General features: G+C 44.3%; 1 protein-coding gene and 1 pseudogene across 1 annotated transcript in view; both read left to right on the top strand.

The window, feature by feature from the left end:
* The window catches only part of LOC114639028 (zinc finger protein 383-like), a 49,168-nt gene that overhangs the window by 27,189 nt on the left and 11,845 nt on the right, over window positions 1-10,134 (top strand). The window lies entirely within an intron of this gene.
* LOC114639034 lies at window positions 6,400-7,241 on the top strand (annotated as a pseudogene).

The raw sequence follows: 10,134 nt of genomic DNA, 5'->3' as shown, positions 1-10,134 counted from the left end.
TTTTTTTTTTTTTTTTTTTGAGACAGGGTTTCTCTGTGTAGCCCTGGCTGTCCTGGAACTCACTCTGTAGACCAGGCTGGCCTCAAACTCAGAAATCCACCTGCCTCTGCCTCCCAAGTGCTGGGATTAAAGGCGTGCGCCACCACTGCCCGGCGAAAAGAGCCTTTTAATTGGACAAAAGGGGGAAAGGTTGTGGGCTGACCTGGTGCTGATTTTTTTTTTTTTTTTTTTTTTTTGGTTTTTTGAGACAGGGTTTCTCTGTGTAGCCCTGGCTGTCCTGGAACTCACTCTGTAGACCAGGCTGGCCTCGAACTCAGAAATCCGCCTGCCAGTGCTGGGATTAAAGGCGTGCGCCACCACTGCCTGGCTGCTGTTTGTATTCTGTTTTCTTTGTTTTTTTTTTTTTTTTGTTTTTCAAGACAGGGTTTCTCTGTGTAGCCCTGGCTGTCCTGGAACTCACTCTGTAGACCAGGCTAGCCTCGAACTCTCGAACTCAGAGATCCGCCTGCCTCTGCCTCCCAAGTGCTGGGATTAAAGGCATGCGCCACCACTGCCCGGCTTGCTGTTTGTATTCTGATGTTAATTCTGCTTCTCTCTTGTGAACCTTCTTCCCATTCTAACTTGTCAAATAAAGGCTAGAGCCTGTGATTGGGCAGTGAAGGGAAAGGTGGGGCTGGAGGTCTTAGAAAGTGGGGGCAGGTGGGGGACAAGGGAGAAGGAGAGGAGAAAGGAGAGAGGATGGAGGAAGAAGGGGTAGAGTCCAACAAAGAACAGAACCACATGGCCAGGAAAAACTGCAAATAGCAAAGCACTCATAGATGGGGAATAAGTCAGGATAATGATAGATCTGCCCAATCTAGGTATATAGCTTATAAATATAATAACTGGGCTGTGGGTTGTTTTTTTTAAGATTTATTGATTTATTATATATACAGTATTCTGCTTGCATGTATCCTGCAGGCCAGAAGAGGGCATTGGATCCCATTACAGATGGTTGTGAGCCACCACTTGGTTGCTGGGAATTGAACTCAGGATCTCTGGAAGAGCAGCCAGTACTCTTAACCGCTGAGCCATCTCTCCAGCCCGGTTGTGTGGTTTTTTTTTTTTTTTGGTTTTTGAGACAGGGTTTCTCTGTGTAGCCCTGGCCATCCTGGAACTCACTCTGTAGACCAGGCTGGCCTCGAACTCAGAAATCCGCCTGCCTCTGCCTCCCAAGTGCTGGGATTACAGGCGTGCGCCACCACTGCCCGGCCCCGGTTGTGTGGTTTTTATATGGGCTTACTGGGGTTGGAAATTACTCCAACAAATTGGCCCACCAACATATCTCTCGCTCAGAACCCAGCTAACCTGAGATAAAAGTTCACCCCCACCCCCAGACCCAGTAAACAGCTGGAGCGGTGATCTGGGGCTGCAGCAATGTGTGGCTTGAACACTCAGTGGATCTGAGGGGTCTGTGGAGAATTGCTGAGAGGCTCCCTCCCCAAGCCCCAGGCAAACCATGGCAACCAGAGGCAGCACCCCAACCTGAGCTGGGACTTGGGCAATGCTGGTTTTGCAACACAGTTGGGGTTCCCTGATCCTAGGGAGGGACAGGGACCTTGGCAGCTGGCCATAGTCATTTCACAGACACAGCGGGCTGACATGGCCATCAACCTGAGTTTGCCTTCCCATGTCCCCACGTCTAAACATGGGACAGCCAGACCCACACTCCACTCTCCTGACTGCTTGTACTGCAGTCTGCCTGAGATCAGTGCACACGCTGCCAGCTGCAACCCAAAGAAAAGACAGAGAGAAGCACAGAAGCCACCTCTACAGTTAGGCCTTCCCTACGAATAAAAAAATCAGAGGACTGCAGTGTCCTGAATCAAACAGCGGAGGAAGACAAAGGTACAAAATGCTTCAGATCAAGTAAGAAGAATTATAAATTGATAATAAAGAAGCAGATTGATACTTAGTGAAACACAGTAAATACCTTTTGGGTTTTCTGGGATGATATTTTGAATGGTTCAACAGGGGTGGATTTAAAGGAAATTGACATCTTGTCACTTATAGTTATTACAATATTGAATATCTTGGTTTACTATGTCTTCTTAAAAGACAGGGCCCTAGATAAAAAAAAAAAAAATACAAGACTTAGAAAAGGGATTAGAATCGCTTCTCGGCCTTTTGGCTAAGATCACGTATAGAAAAGGGATTAGAGGAAATGCTGGAACTAAAAGTGCAGGAATTTATAGGTCAAGATAAAATGAAGGTTGGGGACAGGAGCTGGAAAGGATGTTTGAACAAAGGATGCAGAATTTCACAGATCAGACTGAACAGCAAAGAGACAGCGATAAAATTTGAAAACAGAGTCTAGAGAATAATTTAGTAAAGTTAATAAATCAAAATAAGGTAGAGGCTGCAATATCAGAATTACAACATAAAGAGAAGCTAAGATTATGGAAGCCGGCCCCAGAACAGATGATACAGGAAATTACAGAGCATCTTGAACAACAGCAAGAGAAATCTAAGACTTGGCAACATGGTGGCTGAGAGGGAACACTAGAACTAAACGCACAGGAATTTCTAGGTCCTGATAAGCAACAGAGAGACGAAAACGAAGGCTGGAGACAGGAGCTGAAAAAGATGCTAGAACAAAGGATACAGCCGCTCACAGATCAGACTCGGCAGCTGAAACTAATGAGGATTGGAAGCAAGGCTCAGAGGAGAACATTTCAAAATTAATCAATCAAAATAAAATAGCCAGCAGAATATCGGAATTACAACATAAAGGAAAAATTAAAATGTGGAAGCAGAATCTGGAGCAGAGGATACAGGAACAACAAAAGGAGAGATAGGATGCATGGACACAGACCTTAGAGAGGAATTTGTAGCAGGATATTTTCCTGTTACATTGTATTTGCAGTGGAGCTCCGTGATTGGGCAGTAGAAGAGGTAGGCGGAGTGAGGAGTTGGGAGGAAAAGGAAGAGGAGGAGGAGGGGAAACAACATGGAGGAAGAACCTTGGGTCTCTAGCAGTCCTGGGTAGCAATTTCTATCAAAAGGTTAGATATTGGGTGACAATTGTAATTGTGTGGGCATCTTGTATATTGAGCATTTCCAAATCTATAAATCCATTGGATAAGCTTTAAGCATTAAGAGTCTTCATTTTACCGGAACCGCAAGCATGGCGGATATCGTCTGGGGCTCAACAGAGAACCATGAGGGTGACCGGGTTGGCCCAAAATCTATGCTTTGGGTCATGGTCTCTATGGAGCTGACTAGCAGAGACCGCAGCCACGTTAACATCTCGTGGGTGCCAGAGCCAGTGCTTCTAGCTAGCCAGAGCTGTAGTCAGAGCACGAACATCAAGAACATGGCGGCTGCCCAGGAACAAGCCGGACTGAGAGCAAATTTTTTTTTTCTTTTTTTTTTATAAGTATACTGTAGCTGTCTTCAGACACACCAGAAGAGGGCATCAGATCCCATTATAGATGGTTGTGAGCCACCATGTGGTTGCTGGGAATTGAACTCAGGACCTCTGGAAGAGCAGTCAGTGCTCTTAACAGCTGAGCCATCTCACCAGCCCCTGAGAGCCGATTTTTAAGGTTTTCCCGTTTCAGGAATTTAAATTTTCAATTATGGAAAATACTCAAGTAAAGACAGAAGATAAAATTAGGAAAAGCCAATCAAAGCTTATTAGAAGACAAACCTTAGTCTATCTGATTAGTACACAACAAAGACCACCAGACAAAGATCAGGAACTTGAATGGCAACCCATGGATGTGTTAGAACTAAGAAAATTTAAGGAAAATGTCTCTAATTTTGGAATGCATTTGCCATTTGTAAAACAAATCCTGAATTCTTGGGCTATTAAAAATAAAATAATCCCCTAAGACTGGAAGGATATGGCAAAAGCAATACTAGAACCTGCGTCACATTTACAATGGTTCTCATGGTGGAAAGAAGAGGCGAAGGAGATAGCACCAAAATAGAGCCAGGGGACGAGAGATTTCCAGAGATCAGCTGCTTGGTGAAGGTCGTTTTGCTGATATAGAGGTGCAGGCTGTATACCATGAAGAAACCTTGGCATTGTGTTGCTTGGCAGCCTTTAGCCCGAGCTAAAGGGCCTGTGTGTGCTGTGATGGCGTACGGAGACAGAAGACAACTCTGTGGGTCTGTTCTCTTTCCACGTTTATGTGGCTGCAGGAATTGAATTTAGGTCTCCAAGCGTATGTAGTGAGCCGTCTCACTGAGTAAAATGTTTAAAACCACAACTTGAAATTAAATGTCGACAGTGGTAACAGCAGCTCGACAGAGGGGGGAGGAGACAAAGTTGACAATGTCTCCCAAAAGAGGAAAGCAGCAAAAATCGTGGAGGAAAAATGAAAGTTGGAGACCTACTGTTAAGCAGAAACGTCAGGAACTGAATCGAGAGAATATCTGTGTTCCGTGTGGCAATTTGAAAAGAAATGGCACCATTCCTTCAAAAACTCTATAAGGAAGTAGTTTCCACCAGGAATTGTATCCACAGACCACACAGATAAACACAATGGGATGACAAACAACAGTCTTTCATTATGGTCCACCCTCGCTGCCTCTGGAGTGGGACATTTGCTCAGGTATTTCTTGATTTTCGATAAATAGATCAGGATTGGTTTAGGGGTCTGGTTGCTCCTGTGGCCTGTCTGCATCTCCTCTGAGACTCCAGCCACACACCAGGAGCACCTACTCCTTGGAGGAACTCCTACCCCCAAGACTCCTCCCCTAACCTCACAGGAGCTCCCAGTATCCTCTGGGGCTACGGTGTAGCTTCTGGGGTTGAAGTCCAGTCAGTTGGCATGATCACCCTGAGTCCAGACCCTTTTCTCTCAGCAACCAGAAGCTTAGCGCTCCTCAATGAGACCAGTCAGAGCTGTGAGGAAAGTGCTGTGGAATGTGGTGGTAGATCTTGTAAGGAGCCAAGCCGCACAGAGATACCAAGACAACCAGAATGGTCAGATCCTTAGCCATTAGACATTCAGCTCTGAGGAGTGAATTTGTACACAGGTGACTTCCTGTGAACCTGTCCACCTTAATTTGTAAAATAAAGGCTACAGCCAGTGTTTGGGCAGTAGAAGGGGAGGTGGAGAAGAAAGGCTAGGGGGAGGAGAGAAAGAGGAAGGCAACTGAGGGGCAAGAGGTGGAAGGACAATGGAGGAGAAGCATGTGGCCTGGAAAAAACGCAAGTTATGAGGGATCTCACAGCTGGGGAATAGAGTAGTGAAGTCGTGAATCTGCCCAATCTAGGCGTGCAGCTTATATTCATAATTATTGAGTTGTGTTTTCTTTGGTCCTATTTTAGTTAGAGATTTACCACAAGACACCCCCTCCCAATATTAAAATATATTCTTGGCACCTGTATTTGTGTAATGCTGGGTGAGGGACTGTGAATGGTGCTGTTACATACGAAGACACACGCTAAAATCTAATCATGCAGATTACACCCATGACAGACAGAAATAGAACTTCATCCAAGTCCACACTGTTAGACCAGTGAGTTTATGGGGCTTTCGTACAGAGCACAGGTGAGGGTTACTGAAAGGAGCACGGGTGACCCCCAAAAGTCTCACCCCTTCATAGATGACAGCCTCTTGGGCATTATAGCCAGTCTTTAATTAAAATCTTCCACTTCTCATATATGCAGCATCTCCCAAGACCCCCTGCAGCTAGAGGAAGGGGTAAAGGTCCTAGGGGATAGCAACAGCTCCATGACAGAACCGTGGGCCTGTCACTAATAGTTCTGCTCCAGCTGTCATAATCTGGAGCAAAGTCCCAGATGGCATCTAGTTATGCTCAGAGGAGAAAGCTCCCATACACAGCACACAGAAGAGGAAACCTAGAAGCTATGAAAGAAAGACTGCAGCACACTTCTGAGCAGACCATAATATATGATAAAATATGCCATGACAGGTGTGGGCAGCAAGATGACCGAGTTGGTAAAGGCACTTGTCACCAAGCCTAAGGACCCTCATGGAAAGAAAAAGAAAACCAACTCTCCCAAGGGTTATTCTCTGACTTCCAGACTTGTGACACGGCAAGTCTACTGCCCCACACACTAACAAACAGCTGTAATGCATGTAAATGCAGTTGGGCTGGGCCTGGAGGCTAGCGATCAGGGTTAGAGCATTTGCCTAGCATGCTTGGGGTCCTGGGTCCAATCTCCAATTAAAAAAAAAAAAAAGGAAAAGAAGAAAAAACACAAAATAATGATAAATATTATTTTCATCATGAGACCCATGGGTTCTTTCTATTATTTTATTGAAAGAAAGAAAGAAAGAAGGAAAGAAAGAAAGAAAGAAAGAAAGAAAGAAAGAAAGAAAGAAAGAGAGAAAGAAACCTAGTAATTGCTTTTAAAAAGCCAGGGGTGGCAGATCCGTCATGGCTTCCACGGGGGCGAGTCGCAGCCTTGCTGCATCTCAGCGGCCGCCGCAGGGCTGCTCCTCACGACAGGACAAGTATTCAGTGCTTTTGCCCACCTACAACGAACGGGAGAACCTGCCGCTCATCGTGTGGCTGCTGGTGAAGAGCTTCTCCAAGAGTGCAATCAACTATGAAATTATAATCATAGATGATGGAAGCCCAGACGGGACAAGAGAAGTTGCTGAACAACTGGAAAAGATCTATGGGCCAGACAGAATTCTCCTAAGACCACGGGAGAAAAAGCTGGGCCTTGGAACTGCCTATATTCATGGAATAAAACATGCCATCAGAAACTACGTTATCATCATGGATGCTGACCTCTCCCACCATCCTAAATTTATTCCTGAATTTATCAGGAAACAAAAGGAGGGTAATTTTGATATTGTCTCTGGAACTCGCTACAAGGGGAATGGGGGTGTTTATGGATGGGATTTGAAAAGAAAGATCATCAGCCGTGGGGCCAATTTCATAACTCAGATTTTGCTGAGACCGGGAGCGTCGGACTTAACAGGAAGCTTCAGGTTATACCGAAAAGAAGTTCTACAGAAATTAATAGAAAAATGTGTCTCCAAAGGCTATGTCTTTCAGATGGAAATGATTGTTCGAGCCAAGACAGATGAATTACACCATTGGCGAGGTTCCAATTTCATTTGTGGATCGAGTTTATGGTGAATCCAAGTTGGGAGGAAATGAAATAGTCTCATTCCTGAAAGGGTTATTGACTCTCTTTGCTACTACATAAAAGAAATTATTCATTTATGCTTCCCGTGTTCATTTCAATTAAAAGTAAGAGAAGCCCGGGTCACTGATTTTTATCAATGTTCTCTTAACACATGAGCCAAAGGTAAGACATTTAATATGGATCTTTTCTCTGGAGAAACTTCATTTTATATTTCAAATTAAAATGTAAAGTTCTTGGTTTAGTGAGAAATGTCCTCAATTTTCATGTACATTATACTGTATTAATACCTGTAAATAAATATATATAGGTTTTGCAAAAAAAAAAAAAAAAAAAGCCAGGGGTAAGAACTGAATGAAAGCCGGGTGGTGGTGGCTCATGCCTTTAATCCCAGGACTTGGGAGGCAGAGACAGGCGGATTTCTGAATTCGAGGCCAGCCTGGTCTACAGAGTGAGTTCCAGGACATCCAGGACTACACAGAGAAACCCTGTCTCAAAAAAAAACAAACAAACAAACAAAAAGAACTGAACGAAAGATTGAAAACTTGCAAAATGTTAAGATATTTGTGAAAATAAACTTTAACAAACTGATGGCGGGAACTCAAATTGCTAATAATATCCCTTGTATGACTTAGTCATACCTAGGATTAAAAATAACTGGAGGGAGGTAGTAAGGGTTGGTGAGATCAAAATACGTTGTATACTTATATAGAATCTTCAAAGAATAAATACATTTTGTAAAAATACATGTAAGTGAACAATGTAACTTCAAACATATAAGCCAGAAATGGACCTAGGAGAGATGGACAAATCACCTTTCTGTTGTGAGCAATATACCTCCACCACAACTAAACAGACAGGAAAAAAAAAATCTGTAACGTCTGCTGGTGTAGTGGTTCTGGCCTTTAATCCCAAAACTCCAGAGGTAGAGACAGGTGGATCTCTGTGAGTTCGAGACCAGCCTGATCTACAGAGTGAGTTCCAGGACAGCCAGGGCTCCAAAAAGCAAAACAAAACTGTAAGGTCATATGATAGAGATATTAAAATATCTATCACAATACAATTAATTGGGGAACGATTATGTAATGTGACATTTATAAAAAGTGATTATAGTATCGAGCATAAAGCATTTTTCAACTCGACCAACTACCCAGAGATATTATCTGAAACAGAAAATGCATTTCCAAATGACGCCTGGATCAAAGAAAACATTAAAAAAAATAAAACCATTTATATTTAAACAACAATAAAAAGCCTACAGATAAATGTAAAGTCTTCCATTAACCAAGGCTAAAAATTAATGAGCTAAACTTTCGGGTTAGAAAACAAGGTGATCCCAAACCCCACAGGCCCTCGGGTGTTACAGCCCCTCATCACATTCCCTAACATCACTCACAGGTCCTGACAATCACCACATCACCCGGCCAACCTCCCACCTGCAAAATTCAGAGTCCCGTTATTTTGATCTGAGAAATCCTTGCCACTGACAACCATCAACGCAGCAGACAGCACCCCGTCACTAACTCCCAACACACACACACACACACACACACACAGACACACACACACACACACTACTGACTCCACAGAATTCTAGCTGAAACCAACCGGAATCATCTCCGAAGACTTCTCGCTCTTAAGACTCAATGGAAACAGCGCGGGGACGGGGTTGGGGGGGAAAACCACCTTCAAGGACCAAGGTTACTTCCGGTCCTTTAAAAAAAAAAAAAGTCCTGGACTAATGTACTGCGCATGCTCGACGTTACCTGCATTGCTAGAAGACTCCAACAGCCCAGACCGTGCATATATAGCTTCAAGAGCCTTTGTATACAATTCCTTAAGAGGAACATGGCCACGCCCCTCGATGCTGTGTAGGCCGCCATCTTCGAAACGTATCCATTCCGTACAGAAGAGGAATAGCAATCCAGCCAGATTACACAGAATGAGATTAAAGAACGTAGATCCAAGCACTGTGGCCCTTGTCTGTGCATCATCGGATAAGAGGAGGTTCCTCTTGACATGGGGTTCTGTTACACTCAGAAACCTAGTTGCCACTCTGAGTACCCCGCCCTCTGCTGGAACAAACCATGCGGTACAGGGGATCCGGAGAGGAGGAGAGGGCTTGTGGGAGAAACCATTTGGAAATGAGGGGACAGATGAAAGCGGTACAATCTACTTTATAGAAAAATCATTCATGAAGAAGGTAGACAATTCAGGATGAAACTCTGCTCCTGAGGGGGAAAAAAAACCCAGCAACCCCAAGAGCATCACAGTCAGTATCAGCGGCAACTGGAAGAGCGTCAAAATGTTTAATAGGACAAACCACATTGAAAAATAATGTAGAAGCTGGGAAAAAGTCGACTAAAAGCACCTAAAATTAAAATATAATGTATAGATAGGAATGACCTTAGTGTGTAAATGAAGCCTTAATTTAATACCATAGCTCACCCTCTAAATATCTAATTAAACTCAAAAGACTGACATTACAAGCCGCACAGTGTCTCAAGCGTTAGGTGCTAGGACTGTTCTTACCTAGGACCTGAGTTCTGTTCCCAGCCCCCACAACAGGTAACCCACAAATCTGTCTGTAACTCTAGGTGGTGTGACATCCCCTTCTGGCCTCTACAGGCACTGATGTATGAATTAAAGCACATACAGAAAAACAGTAAAACAAAACTTTTTAAAAGTACTGACAAAAGCCAGCGGTGGTGGCACACGCCTTTTTGGGGGGGGACGGGGGGGGGTTCAAGACAGGGTTTCTCTGTGTAGCCCTGGCTGTCCTGGAACTCACTCTGTAGACCAGGCTGGCCTCGAACTCAGAAATCCGCCTGCCTCTGCCTCCCAAGTGCTGGGATTAAAGGCGTGCGCCACCACTGCGGCGCACGCCTTTAATCCCAGCACTAGAGAGGCAGAGGCAAGCAGAACTGTGAATTCGAGGGCAGTCTGGTCTACAGATTGAGTTCCATGACAGCCAAGGCTATACAGAGAAACTCTGTCTCAAAAAACCAAGAGGA

The sequence above is a fragment of the Grammomys surdaster genome, unplaced genomic scaffold, assembly GCF_004785775.1.
Source record: "Grammomys surdaster isolate TR1022 unplaced genomic scaffold, NIH_TR_1.0 125671, whole genome shotgun sequence".
Lineage (NCBI taxonomy): Eukaryota > Metazoa > Chordata > Mammalia > Rodentia > Muridae > Grammomys > Grammomys surdaster.
The sequence above is the reverse complement of the archived record's forward strand: the minus strand, read 5'-3'. Positions and strand labels throughout refer to the sequence as shown.